Source organism: Sinohyriopsis cumingii, chromosome 1, assembly GCF_028554795.1.
Source record: "Sinohyriopsis cumingii isolate HCF-2022 chromosome 1, ASM2855479v2, whole genome shotgun sequence".
Lineage (NCBI taxonomy): Eukaryota > Metazoa > Mollusca > Bivalvia > Unionida > Unionidae > Sinohyriopsis > Sinohyriopsis cumingii.
Window position 1 is genome coordinate 148,290,886 of NC_142961.1, and position 13,778 is coordinate 148,304,663.

At 34.6% G+C, this 13,778-nt stretch overlaps 1 protein-coding gene across 1 annotated transcript in view; it reads right to left on the reverse strand.

The window, feature by feature from the left end:
• The window catches only part of LOC149808119 (cilia- and flagella-associated protein 61-like), a 161,920-nt gene that overhangs the window by 42,741 nt on the left and 105,401 nt on the right, over window positions 1-13,778 (reverse strand). The gene's annotated exons all lie outside the window — the stretch shown is intronic.

A 13,778-nucleotide genomic window follows, 5' to 3' on the forward strand; every position in this document is an offset into this window, starting at 1 on the left:
GGCTATGAAGATGGCAATGGACCATCCACAATGAATACAGCAAACCTTGACTTACAAACTGGAAGATCTGAACTTTGCAGACTATAATGGACTGCTGTCATACACAATTCAGCACATGCTGTTAAAGACTGAGAGCCAACATACCATAGGCTGAACTACCAGGTTGGAGATTAATGTTGACAAGACAACATGTTCTTTTGGGCAGAGACCTGGAGACACACAAAGGACTTTGACCATAAGCTGCAGGTCTTTATCAATACTTGTCTCTGACAGATCCTGTACATCACATAGTCAGACATATACAAGCTACGGTTGTGAAAACAACAAAACTCATACCTGACACCATTAAAACATGTAAGTTGAAATGGATTGGATATACCAAAAAAAGAGACCAGCCCAATATTGCTCATCATGCCCTGGATTTGAACCCTTAAGGCAAACACAAAATAGAATAGCCAGCCATGGCTTGGCAAAGATGCCGGGACACTGAGCTTAAGACCATCTGTTTGCCCTGGAGGGCAGCAAAACAGATAGCCCAAAATCATGGCAAATGGAGTGTTGCTGTGACAGATAGCCCAAAATCATGACAAATGGAGTGTTGCTGTGAAGGTCGTATGTTCCAAAGGAAACAAAGAGGAATAATAATAAATAATAAATAAAATAACCTGCTATATGGTATTACATATATGTAATATCAGAAAATATAACAGTGGGTCAATGAAAATCTTGTCCATGACATTATGAGAAAAAAATAGTAATAGAATGGATACATAGGATTTAGAAAATTCAGAAAATGTACATTTTGAGGTAAATAACTTGCCACCAAGAAAATCTGGAAATTTAAAGGGCAATCTTTGTTAAAATGTACCTTTTTCATAACTGTTAATTGCTTGTTCACTTTTAAAGTATAAATGAAAGGCAACAAAAAAACATTTTCTTTTTATTTATTCCCTCTACTTTATTTATGAGAACCAGCATAGTCCATTTTAATTATTTAAAGCTGAGACTTCATTATAAAAGGGAGAAGCTTTTGTCTACGCATAGTCTGAATGTAGTTGCAACTTAGTAACAATGTGTCTTGGCCCATGTAGCAAAATGCCACAGTAATTGACAGTTGAGTCTTGACACCTGATTGATCATCCATCAATGCCAATTGACCCTTTTTATTTCAGGTAGATACTCTGCCCACATATAAACAGAGCTATTTCCATCAAATTCATGGCAATAATAATAATAATAATAATAACAATAATAATGACTTAATTTAAAGAAGAATCTCATTTGGTCAACTGACCAATCTTCCACAAGACCTTTTGCAAATTCATGTATATGATTTTTACAAATTGTGTCTTTAGACAACAATGCTATTAAAAATTAGGTAATTGATCTACCACTGTTATAAAATGTGTACAAAGCAATAAAGGTTGTTGCTGTTGTTGTTGTTGTATGGTTTAATGCCATTTTTCAGCACTCGATAGGCTATACATGGCGGCCAGTATTAATGGTGGAGGAAGAACCTGGGAAAACCCCGGAAAGAGCCACCGACCCATGAGAAGCTACTGGCAAGCTTTCTCACATACCCACATTAGCTGAATCCGAGACTCAAACCCATGCAGACAGGTGAGATGGCAGTGATCCATAACGGAGAGTGCTTTAGACCACTTGGCCACTCAAGGCCCCAGCAAAAAAAGGTGAGTACATACCAGATTCATACAAAGTTCAAAAGTAAACCTTTGTAAGACATATCGAGTGATTACATGAAAGAACATTGTATTAAAGAAAGCAGTAATGAATTAAACAAAATCAAACAAACTATTGTTTCTGTAGATGTTAAGAAGCTTCTTAAAATGTTTGGCTGAGTTGGCTGCACTTATATAGAGTAGAATGGAATTCCAAACTTTGACTCCAGAAAAAAACCTCTTATAAATCTCTGAATCTGGTTTAGATAAATTAAATATAAATTGGTAGTGTTTGAGATGGATCTTGGCTAATAGATATATTCATTTTCAACAAATTTAAAATTAGTTTCATTATAATCAGGAGTCAACCTATGTAATTTTCTATAAACTTGTACACCCTTTTGAAACTGAATTTTCTGCTGAAATGGAAGCCACTAAAGGGTTTTAAAAAGATTTGTTGATGGTGTGTCTACACTGGCATCCAGAATAACCCTTCCTGCATTTTGTTTAAATTTCAGTAGTCTCCCTTGATTTTCTGACTCGATTACCCCAGACAGAATGATAGCAATATTTTTAATGTGGCTTGATATAAAAATTATAATTAGCTTTCTCTGTTCTTGAGGGAGATGTCATTTTATTCTGTTGGCGAGAAAAGGCACCTAGTTTACTTATTAATGACCTTACCAGCTTGCATTTTTCTGCTCAAAACATTGCCAATCATCATACCAAATAGTTTGTCATTTTCAGATTCTTGCATATCAATTCCTTTTACCATTACATGGAAGGTTTCTTTCTCAGATTGAACTTTGGCTTGACTGTGCCTATGATCATGCATGCTTTTGACTTACCGTAGCTATACATTTACTTTTGTACCACTGACAGAAGACTTTTAAGTATATGGTGTAAATTACATGGAAATAGCATGTGATATGTTGAAGGGTTTGAAATTGTAAATGTTATATAGTACATCCCACAGTGGTGACCTACCAGCATGTGGTGAAGTACCTGGTAAGAATATCAGGTAAACACCAACAGGGTGATTAGAATGGTCAATGGGATGTTGGAATGTATTGCATGAGTTGACTGACAGTCACTACCATGGTCTAAGAGGTCAACTGGCTGATAGAAGGTCAAGGCCAATTAACCTAAACTCCCTTGCACCATGAAAGCAAGCAACAGGTGTTACATTTTAAACACACTAATAACTAAGTTCAACCTACATGATCAAGCACAGCTCATACTGAGCACACAATACCTACCGTTTCTAGCCCAACAAATTAGTTTAGAAACTTGTCCATGAAAGCACAATGCTTTGTTAACAATTTGCATGGAATTATATTTCTCTTAATGCATCAAAGTTAATACTTCTAACCATTTTATTACATTTTTGAGGGAAATATCCCAAATCTCTGATACCATAAGCTGAAATCTTTCCATCCATGTGACAAAAGAATCCTGCAAGTTTTTGCTCTTTACATTCCATGTCTCAGGTTGAGTATCTTCAGCCATTTTTTTTTTTTTAGAAGTAGATGCTCTTACAGGTTTTGGGGACTCTGCTAAATATGTAGCCGACAACACTGCAGCTTGCGATATTATTTAAATCAGTTTCATAAAAAATGACACTTACAGTCAATTCAATTCCAACAATTAAAAGTACTCATGACAGAATTATGAAATAAAATATCATAAACAAGAGTGCATACCATATCTGTAACCATATAGGTTGGGACACCGTATTTGTCGGGACAACATATATTCATTTTTAAAGTAATTTTTGTGTGCACTGTATGTTCTAGGACACATAATTTTTTTCAAGTCATAAGTTGTGGGATACCTTTTAAATCATTCGAAAATTACATGTCGGAAAATGCACTCCAAATGAAATATTATTTTAAAAAATATTAAACTGTGTACTTGAGACAAAACTCTTTAATCCACTGCAGCTGCATCTCATCAACACAACCCTTTTCCTACACATGTACAATCCATTCTTTCGGTGCATGAATATCTTTTTTTACCTTTCTCATACCATGAAAAATTGTTAGAGGCACATCACCTGAAGTGGAAACTGCAAGTACTAAAGTCAGATTTTTCAAATCTGCACCAGTCTTGCTAATTCTCACACTTTTGACCCCCATCTTATCATCAGTCCATCCAGGAATGTGATCAAAGTACACTACAGTTTCATCCATGTTAATGATCATATTGTCGGTGGAATGATCTGCTTCTCTTCTGGCCTGCATGAATTCATCACATGATTTTATTTTCTCCAAATCTTTTGGGCAAAGCTGGGTCATCGATGTCCATGCACGAAGCACTATATTGTGTCACTTTAAAGATTGTTCCATTGTTTTTATTTTCAAAATTAGCATGAATACCGGTGAAAAGGAACCAAAGTTAGCTTCTATATCTCAACCATCTTTGTATATTCAAATTTTGTTTTTTACAAATATTGGCACACTTAAAACAATCCATAGTTGGCTTCAGATGTCAGCTTGTTTCACAATAAAATAACCTTTGTATTGATATTCTTTAAAGAAAAAGATGGCTTCAGAGTATCCAAAGTCGGTTTCTAAGGTCAGCTTGCTTTGTAATAAAAATAACCTTTGCCTTTGATGTCCTGCTGGTAAGTTCAAAGAAGGAGCTTACTGCTCGCTGCCAGTTGTATTTATTCACCACCCAGGCTTATATGTGCTTTGCATCCGTAGTTATATTTAATACAAAGGAGCATTGATGTCTGCAGGTAAATAATGATGATACTTTTGTAACCTGTCTGGCAAAAAGATTGTCACTTGCACTCAAGTGAATGTATTTTCAAATAATGGTTTTTATTTGCGAGATACTATCAGTAACACCAACATTAAATTCACACAGTCAGTACATAACCTAGGTGTCACTCTGGACAGTACTCTCACGTTGCACCAACATGTCATGAACATATGCAAGGCTGCATATCTTGAGCTGAGATGAATCAGCTCCATTCGCATTCAGATGATGCCATTAAAACACTTGTGTGTTCATTAGTACTTTCAAGACTGGACTATTGTAACTCAATTCTGTCTGTTTCATCTCAATATCTAATTCAGAAACTTCAAAAAGTTTAAAACACAGCTGCTCAGATCATACTTAGAGTACCATGATCAGAGCACACCTCCCCGCTGCTCTGTACCCTACACTGGCTATTCATTTGATCCAGAATCAAACACAAAATTTGTTCTCTGTGCTATGTTTCACTGACAGAATCCAGTCCAAAATACCTATCCGACCTCACCCATGTGTACACACCGGCAAGATACTTACGCTCCTCTTCTGACAATCGTATACTCATTATTCCCACAATGAAAACAAAGTCATATGGACAACATTCTTTTGCATACCAGGGCCCAGCAGCATGGAATGAATTGCCCACTCAACTTAGACACAAAGATACAGTGATCCCATTCAAGAGTGCTCTTAAAACTCAATTATTTTGACTGCAAGAACAAACTTAAAAACCAAATAATGTTCCCTACCTTAAATATTTTCAGCACGTTTTTTGTTTTTGAATTTTATGGTGTTTGTTTTTTGTAATAATATCATTATATATGATTTTTTAATGTTATAGGTGTTGTCTAATGTTGTAAAGCGCTTACAGCTTCTAAAGATTATGCGCTATACAAAGTCCTCATTATTATTATTATACAGTAGACCTGGATATAATTCAGTCTTGGTTATTTTACACCTAACACAGTGTCATGCATGAATGGCAGTTGTCTTCAATATATCAGTTGATTATTTCCCTCTCGTTTGCAAAATCATCTGCTTTTCTTCTGGCTTGCATGAATTCATCACGTGATTTTATTTTCTCCAAATATTCTGGGTGATGCTGGGTCATGGACGTCTGTGCGCGAAACACTATATTGTGTCACTTTAAAATTTGTTCCATTGTTTCAATTTATTTTCAAAATTCCCGTGAATACCCGTGAAAAGGAACCAAAGTTTGTTTCCATATCTTGGCCATCTTTGTATATTAAAAAAAAATTGGCACCCTTAAAAGAATCCATAGTCATATTCCGATGACAGCTTGCTTTGCAATAAAATAACTTTTGTATTGATATCCTTTAAAAAAAAAAGTAACCAAAGTCAGCTTCTGAGATCGGCTTGATTTGTAACAAAAATAACCTTTGTCTTTTATGTCCTGTCGGTAAGTTCAAAGAAGGATTTTACTGCTCGCTGCCAGTTGTGTATATTTACCACCCAAGCTTCTATGTGCTTGACATCTGTAGTAATAAGTAATACAAAGGAGCATTGATGTCTGTGTGAAAATAGTAATGATACTTTTGTAACCCATGCTGGCGAAAAGATCATCACTTGCTGCACATGGGCACCTGCAGGACTTTTGCGTGGGGGGGGGAGGGGCAGTCAGTCACGGCCAGGAGAATTATTTTGGTAGTTAGTATAATAAGCAGTCTGAAACTAAAGCTAATATTTACTAAGCATCTTGAACAGAATCTTGTGACATATTTTCAGTTTCATTTGCATGATTAAAACTTGTCAGAATTTATATATATATATTTGCAGTATGATTTGGGGGGGCACGTGACCCCCTTGACCTATGCTGCGGGCGCTCATGCACTTGCACTCAAGTGAATGTGTTTTCAAATAATGATTTTTATTTGTGAGATACTGTCATACAGTAGACCTGGATATAATTCAATATTGATTATTTTGCACCTAAAACTGTATCATGCGTGAATGACAGTTCTCTTCAAGATATTGGTTGATTGTTTCCCTCTTGTTTGCGATTCTGTTGGATCCAGTTTTCAGTCGGATAACATATTCAAACCTTAAAGCACAACCAAACACAATTTATTTCTCAATGTTTAAGTCAATGAACAACATGGCGTGTGTTATCAGACATAAGCGATAAATGCTACAGTATGGAAGCCTATGCTACATATATGGATTTTGTGGATATATTTTATTCTTTAATGCTCATGTTGAAAAAAAAGGAATAAATGATAATATTACAAAGTTAGTTTCTTTCTTTTTATTATCAAATAAGTGTTTTATCTATTTTATTGCAACGTACATGGGGGAGGCACAAATGCAATATAAATTTATTTCGGTTCTTAAGTCTTGGGGACATATGACCTAGGTGAAAAAAAGTTTCACCATAAGTTCTGGGACAGGAAAAAAATTATTATTTTACTGTGTCCCAATATATACAGTAAATACAGTAAATTAAAACAGGTTCCAAACCATTTATGAGCAACAAGTGTAAACATGGTATGTGCCACTAAAAATAAACTGATTTTATTTTGGGGGACAATACAATCGTACCTTTGTAATGTGTAAAATATTGACTTGGTAATTTCTTTATAGTCATTGTGAAAATTGACTAAATGCACTGTTGCCATACTAGCTCATGTTTGAATATTCCAACAAACTTTGTGGGTTCTGTTGTATCTGTGGGTTTTGTAGGCTCTGTTCATTGTGGGTTTTGTGAGAATTATATAAGGCATTGTGCATGGGCTGCTTGTGGGCAGTCAGCTCAGCAGCTATCAAACTAGTTACATCACAATTACTGTGTTTTATTTATGTATTTTTTTTTTGTTTTATTTTGTTTAGTTTATTATTTTTCTGTATAAAGTTAAATAACTTTATACAATATTTTGGATAGTAAATTTTTGTGTCAAGTTTATTTAAGCATACAGCAATATTTGTAAAGGAATTTTTCATTCCTTTCTGTCTTATACATCATATAAATTCCATTCATTTCTAATTTAGTTTACAAGCAAACTAGATATTGTTATATCTTTTATTGTAAGAACTCAGTTATATGGTAAAGTGAGTGTTGTCCTCACAGACCAATACTTTTATTTATTTGTGTATTAATTTTCTTTATTTAAATATTTTATGAAGCTAAAAGCATACTGAGAAAATTCATTATGTTGCAAATATATAATTCATTTTTTTATATTATAGGTCCAAAAATATTCTTAGGGAAATAGAATCTTTAAGTCATTGTGAGTGTTATCCTCACCGATATACCTGATGCACATAAATCCCAACATTTTCATAAGACATTCAAATGTCCAAGTCATTGTGAGTTTTATCCTCACTGACCTGACATTCTAAATTCAGTTCAACAATACCTGATTAATCTAGCAATAAGTAAAAACATGATTTATTGATGTTTTATTTTAGCTGTCTGTCATTGTGAGTGTTGACAGCCAATTTGCTTCCATTTATATCAATTCCATTCAAATAAGTACTATGCTATAGTTGAAGTGTAAAGTCAAAAAAGTGTTCTCCCTGCAAATGTACATTTCACATATTAAAATCAAGTCATATTTTCTCTACTGTAGTAAACTTTATTGCAACTGAATCCAAAAGAAGTAAATCTTATATATATACCCTGACCTTGTGTGAGATTGTCATATACCAAACTGTACCTCAAGACAATGAAAATATTCTGGCTTTGTATAAAAACAACAAGACTTTCATGGTTATGAACTGCAGCTTTATTCAATGTTTCTTAATAAATGAATCATCTTGTGTTATGGCTGAAAAGAAATCAGGAGTTCCATTCTCCCCTCCTTAGTCAGCTGCAGGTAAGAATCATACTCATCCCTGGTGAAATACTCCAATGTACTGTAGTATTATCAAGACCTAGCTTGAGCGTTATAATATATTAAGTTTCTGTTAAGTTTACCCCGGTTTACTTGAGAAATAGACCTTAGATCAATGTCAGCCAAAAAAATTATAATTTCAAACCAAAAGAAAGAACTATAAACAGTTTTCAGTTTTATTATGAAACTAATTTAGTTATCCTCATGAAATAAAGTGTAAGTATTTTTATTATTACATGTACCAATATTCAGTACTATGTAGGCATTGGACATGTTTATGTTCTTAGTTTTTCAGCAAAAATGTCAAATTGTCCAAACCTGATAACTGATTAGCAATATAAGTTTACATTTTATTACGATTGTGTCTTTTTTATATGTTTGGAGTAATTACCTTAATTAAACTTTGTCACTCAGTCTGGTACAGAAAACAAAGTTATTACAAAGAAACATCTTCAAAAATGTATTTTGGACAGAGTTTAATGATTTTCAATAAAGCAGATGTTTTATTGTGGGCAACAACAAGAGACCTGACAAACCAATAAGCATTATATTTAATTGAGAAAAAAGAGCCATCAGTGGTCTCTGTAAGTTCCTGTAGCATACACACTGATAACACTTCTTGGACAGACTAAATAGTCTCAATAGGACACTATGCAGTTGGAACTGAGGCTAGACAATTATTTTGGTAGTAACCTAATCCTGTTTATGCTGTCATTTTGAATGAGAGCCAAATCAATGCATGTTTATTTTGTAATAGACTGTATAGGCATCTACAGACCCCAAGCAGCAAAATGCCACAGGGGATTTGATTTCCAGACACGACATGCAATCAGGTGTATATGTTATGTCCAAGGTAATAATAATAATAATAATAATAATAATAATACCAATAACAGAAACAAGAGTACCTCAAACAACACAGGATATTCCCATTTTGTGACCCTTGGCCTCGTAATGACCATGACACTTGAGTGAGAAACTCAGCTATGATAAGGTACGGGCCTTGGTAAGTTGCATGAAAATATCTGCAGGGGCTAAACTGTGATAGCCATAAAAAGCATATATTATCCTGTGCTGTTACTTTGACCCTGCACCAGGGGTTACAACATTGTGACTATGTATCTTCCTTGCTGTAATCTTGACCTCGAGGAATTGCTACATTGCTACAACAGATGTCTTGCCTTCCTAGGGCAGCCATCTCAAGCACAACACTGGCTGAATATGTCCTGTGCAACATTTCTGCAAAGTCTGATCAATATTAGCTCAGCCATTCTGAGAGAAGCAAAAAAATAAGTTGTCGCAAAATATGGCACACCATTCCTTGAGACGCCACTCCAGACACAACCCTGGTACAGTATATGTAGTATGTCTTAAGAATCATTCTTGCCAAGTTTAATCAAAATTGGTGGTCCTGGAGACAATATTGAAAAATTGGTTTTCCGTATTATTACAATGACAGCCACAATGTTATAGGGAAGCCATCTTGAACATAATTCTGAATGAACATGTCCTAACAAACATTTCTACCAAGTACATGTATAATCAAAATATACTCAGCCATTCTAGATATATAGAAAATAGGTTTTCCATCTGGTTACTAAAGAAACCACTTATCTGCTGGAACTTTTGTTCTAAAAAGAACATTCATACCAAGTTAAAAGCTGGCACAGCCATTCAGAAAAAAAAGTTAAAAATAAGTTTTTCATATGGTTGGTACATGAAGCCAATGGTGTATTGGTAGGGAAGGCATCATGGGCATAATTTTGTAAAGCGTGTCCTAAGAAACATTCTACTAAGGTTGATGGAAACTGGATTGTCCATTCAAGAGAAAAAGTTACATCATTGTTAGTAAGCCAAACAGAAAATAAATGTACTTGATCATGTCCTGAGATAAAATCCAACCAAGTTTGATCCAAACTGGTCCAGCAGTTGTTTTCTTTAAGAAGTTTAAATCAGCATATCTTGAGGGATGATTCATGCCTGACAAGAAATGATGGGTGCCATGTTGAGGGATGATGCATACCAAACAAGACATGATGGATGCCTATACTGAGGGATGATTCATACCTAACAAGACATGATGGGTGCCTATGTTGAGGGATGATGCATGACTGACAAGACCTGATGGGTGCCTAGGTTGAGGGATGATGCATGCCTGAAAAGACATGATGGATGTCTATGTTAAGGGATGATGCTTACCTGACAACACATGATGGATGTCTATGTTAAGGGATGATACATACCTGACAATACATGATGGATGCCTTACAATTTGAGGTATGATGTGATGGATGCAGGGTAAGAAAGCCAGTTGAGCTAAAAAGTACATGCCAACTGCTTAAGATTTTTTCATATTTGCAATGTACATGCAATTCAGGCCCCCAGAGTATGGTAAAACCTGTCCTAAAAGACCATTGCTACGAGAGACCATATGTCTTGTGAGACCATCAGTTTTGGCAGAAGGTGTGGCCTTTCAAGATAAGTTCTATTGTATTCACTCTAATTATATATATAAATATTTCTCTTTTAAAAACTTCCACTGAATTAGTATTTCATGACTTTATTTCCATACTGAAATTTAATGTAGATGGAACATTGCCTATATTTGGTTTGAGATAATTAGCTTTATAAACTTAGAGTAAAGAATTCATCTGGTCTGATATTTGGTGTTGAACTGGTTTGTTTTTCCTCTAAATGTAAATTATTATGCCACTAATTTTGCATATGTCTTATTTTGCAACTCTTTGCTCTGCTCACCTGATATAATGAATTTTCCATCAGTTTACTTACTAAGCCCTGAGTTCTGATGTTTCTGTGTGCAGAGAATGGGATTACAGTGTATAAATGTCACACCATATGACCACAAACCTTTGTAGTGTTTTTTTTTGCAGGGCATTCCAAATTAAAAAAACCTCTTTAAAACAAATGACCTGAGGTGAAAGTGTTATATTTGATGGGAGTAGTCTTGATGAAAAAATACAGTGGTTTTGCTTTATGTACATGTCTATCTGAAAGTACATTTCTTAACTGATTTTACAACTAGCCGGCCAAATCTAGCATGACTGAAATTAGAACTTTTGCATCTATCATAAATAGTTTTAAAAAATTGGATACACACATGAACAAAAATAAATTTATTCCTTTCCTTTTAGACCAAACCTATTGGAAAATGATAACAAAGGTTCTGCTAAGCACTTGCAACTCCTGCAATTGTGTATGTGTGTCCCTTCTACAAAATTTAGGTGTAAAACGTACTCAAATACAAAGACATGTTATAATTACAAAAGGCTAGAATGCTGAAATCCACTTACAATGCTCTAATTATGGCAAAAATGTATCTGTGACTTATGTTGGTTTTACACACACACCCCAACAGTTAAATGCAAAAACATATTGGATATTCAACTGAATGACAAAAACACAATGAATTACAATGTCAATAATGCCAGAAAAATATTGTCCTATGTATCATCATCTTTAATTCATAATTTGTGGCATCCCATGCATGGATAACAATACCATAACAATATCACACTTTCATTTTCATTCAAATATGCTGAATCGCTGAATGCTTTTAAAATGCTTTTAAAAAATCATCTTCTATTTCACTCTCTGCTTTCAGTATATTTGACAGTAGTCAAATAAATCAATTTGTTGTTCTGACATGTTTTATGTAATCAAATAGGTTGTTACATGATAGAACCTGTGCACTTGGGATGGTTCCTTTAACAAAACACAAACTCAGTGAATTTCAGGTCTTCCTGATCAATAATTATGGAAATTAACTGAATTATAAACTGGAAGTTTCCATGCTTATTTCAGATAATGACTGTGAACTATGGCAAAAGCATATTTATAAGAATTAAAATTATGTTTCAACTTATTTCTTTTTATCAGCTTACAGTGTCCTTGATCATTGACCTTACAAACAATAGCTAACAGGTTTTTTTGTAACATCAAGGGCAGCATATTTTTGAGGTTTGGTTAAGTGAGAATTAACGAAACTGAAGTTAAAGTACAAAAACCATTAGATTTTCTTGGCTGACAAGCTGATCTTTGACCTTCAGTCATTCAAAACCAATAGGTTTCTTTTATGCTCTATAAAACAACCCATCTGCAAAGTGTGTTATGGGTAGTGTGAAGCAGCTATTAAATTACTGAATGAAAACCATTTACTGTGACCTTGAGCTTTGACCTTTTGGACCTCCAAATAAATTTTATGTAATAGAAATGCAATTTTGCAAAGTTTCATGACAGTAGATGCAACAAAATTATAGGTATTGCTCCGGAACCATTTAGCTTTGGCAAGTCACAGTGACCTTAACCTTTGACCTTAGATCCCTTATCCAAAGGATTCTTTGTCATTTAATTGGCAACCCAACTGCAAAGCTTAGTGATGCAGTAGAATTCACTCTAACTTAAGGTCTGTGTATAAAAGCTTGAGGGAAATAGCTACATCATATATGGTAATTGTCATTGGTCTTGTATTAAGGGACCATAATTACTTGATACGTGGCAGCCTGGAGTACTTAGGTGGCGCTCACCAGATAATATGTACTTTTGAGAGAGTGATGTATGTAAGGTGAAGTAGTTCGCATTTAAAACATGCACAGTGGAGAGAATGTTTGCATACCTCTATGCTACATTAATGTAATGTGGATGATATTTCTTTTGGATATTGTACTTTTGGAAATTTTACATGATTTAAGCACACTGCTAACTAAAATGACTGCTCCCTTGTGTTAAAAAATCAGTCTGAATTAGTCTAAAGTACACTATACATAGCAGCTATTAAAATAGGGAAAATGAATTTTGCCAGACTAGACAATACCAGCTTCTGAAAGTGCAATGAATGAATTACCAAGTATATAAAATGTAAAAAAAGTTATCGGCTCTTTTTTATACAATTGACCTCTGAAGTTCAGGAAGTGAAAATGACCAAGTAGAGCTAGCACTTTTTTGAAAGGTGCACATTTGAAGTAAGGCCAAGCTGTATACTCTATAACCCATAGTACACCCATCAATCATACACCAAAATAAAGGGAATTAAAGGTTCTTTGCATTATACCTAAGATATACAAGGTCTTTTTTAAATAGCCAGTATAACCAGTGAGGAAAGCTGGGGACATTCTTTTTCTTTAAATTCCTAACCCTATGCAAAATGCGAAACTGTATAGCGCCACCTTATATGATAAGCCCACGAGAGGCCAACTTTGTAAATGTTCTTAAAAGGTGAAGTTAAGTGGGCTGGTCACTTCCCAAAGCTTTCTTTAGACAAAATACAAAATGTTTTGTAAGTATGGGGATGGTCTAATTATCATCCAACATGGGCTAATTGTCACCCAACACGGGCTAATTGTCACCCATCATGGGCTAATTGTCACCCAACATGGGCTAATTGTCACCCAACATGGGCTTATCAACAGAAAGCTATCATAAGATGAACCTTAACATGATGTTGTTTCTTAAAGTAAAATATTAACTT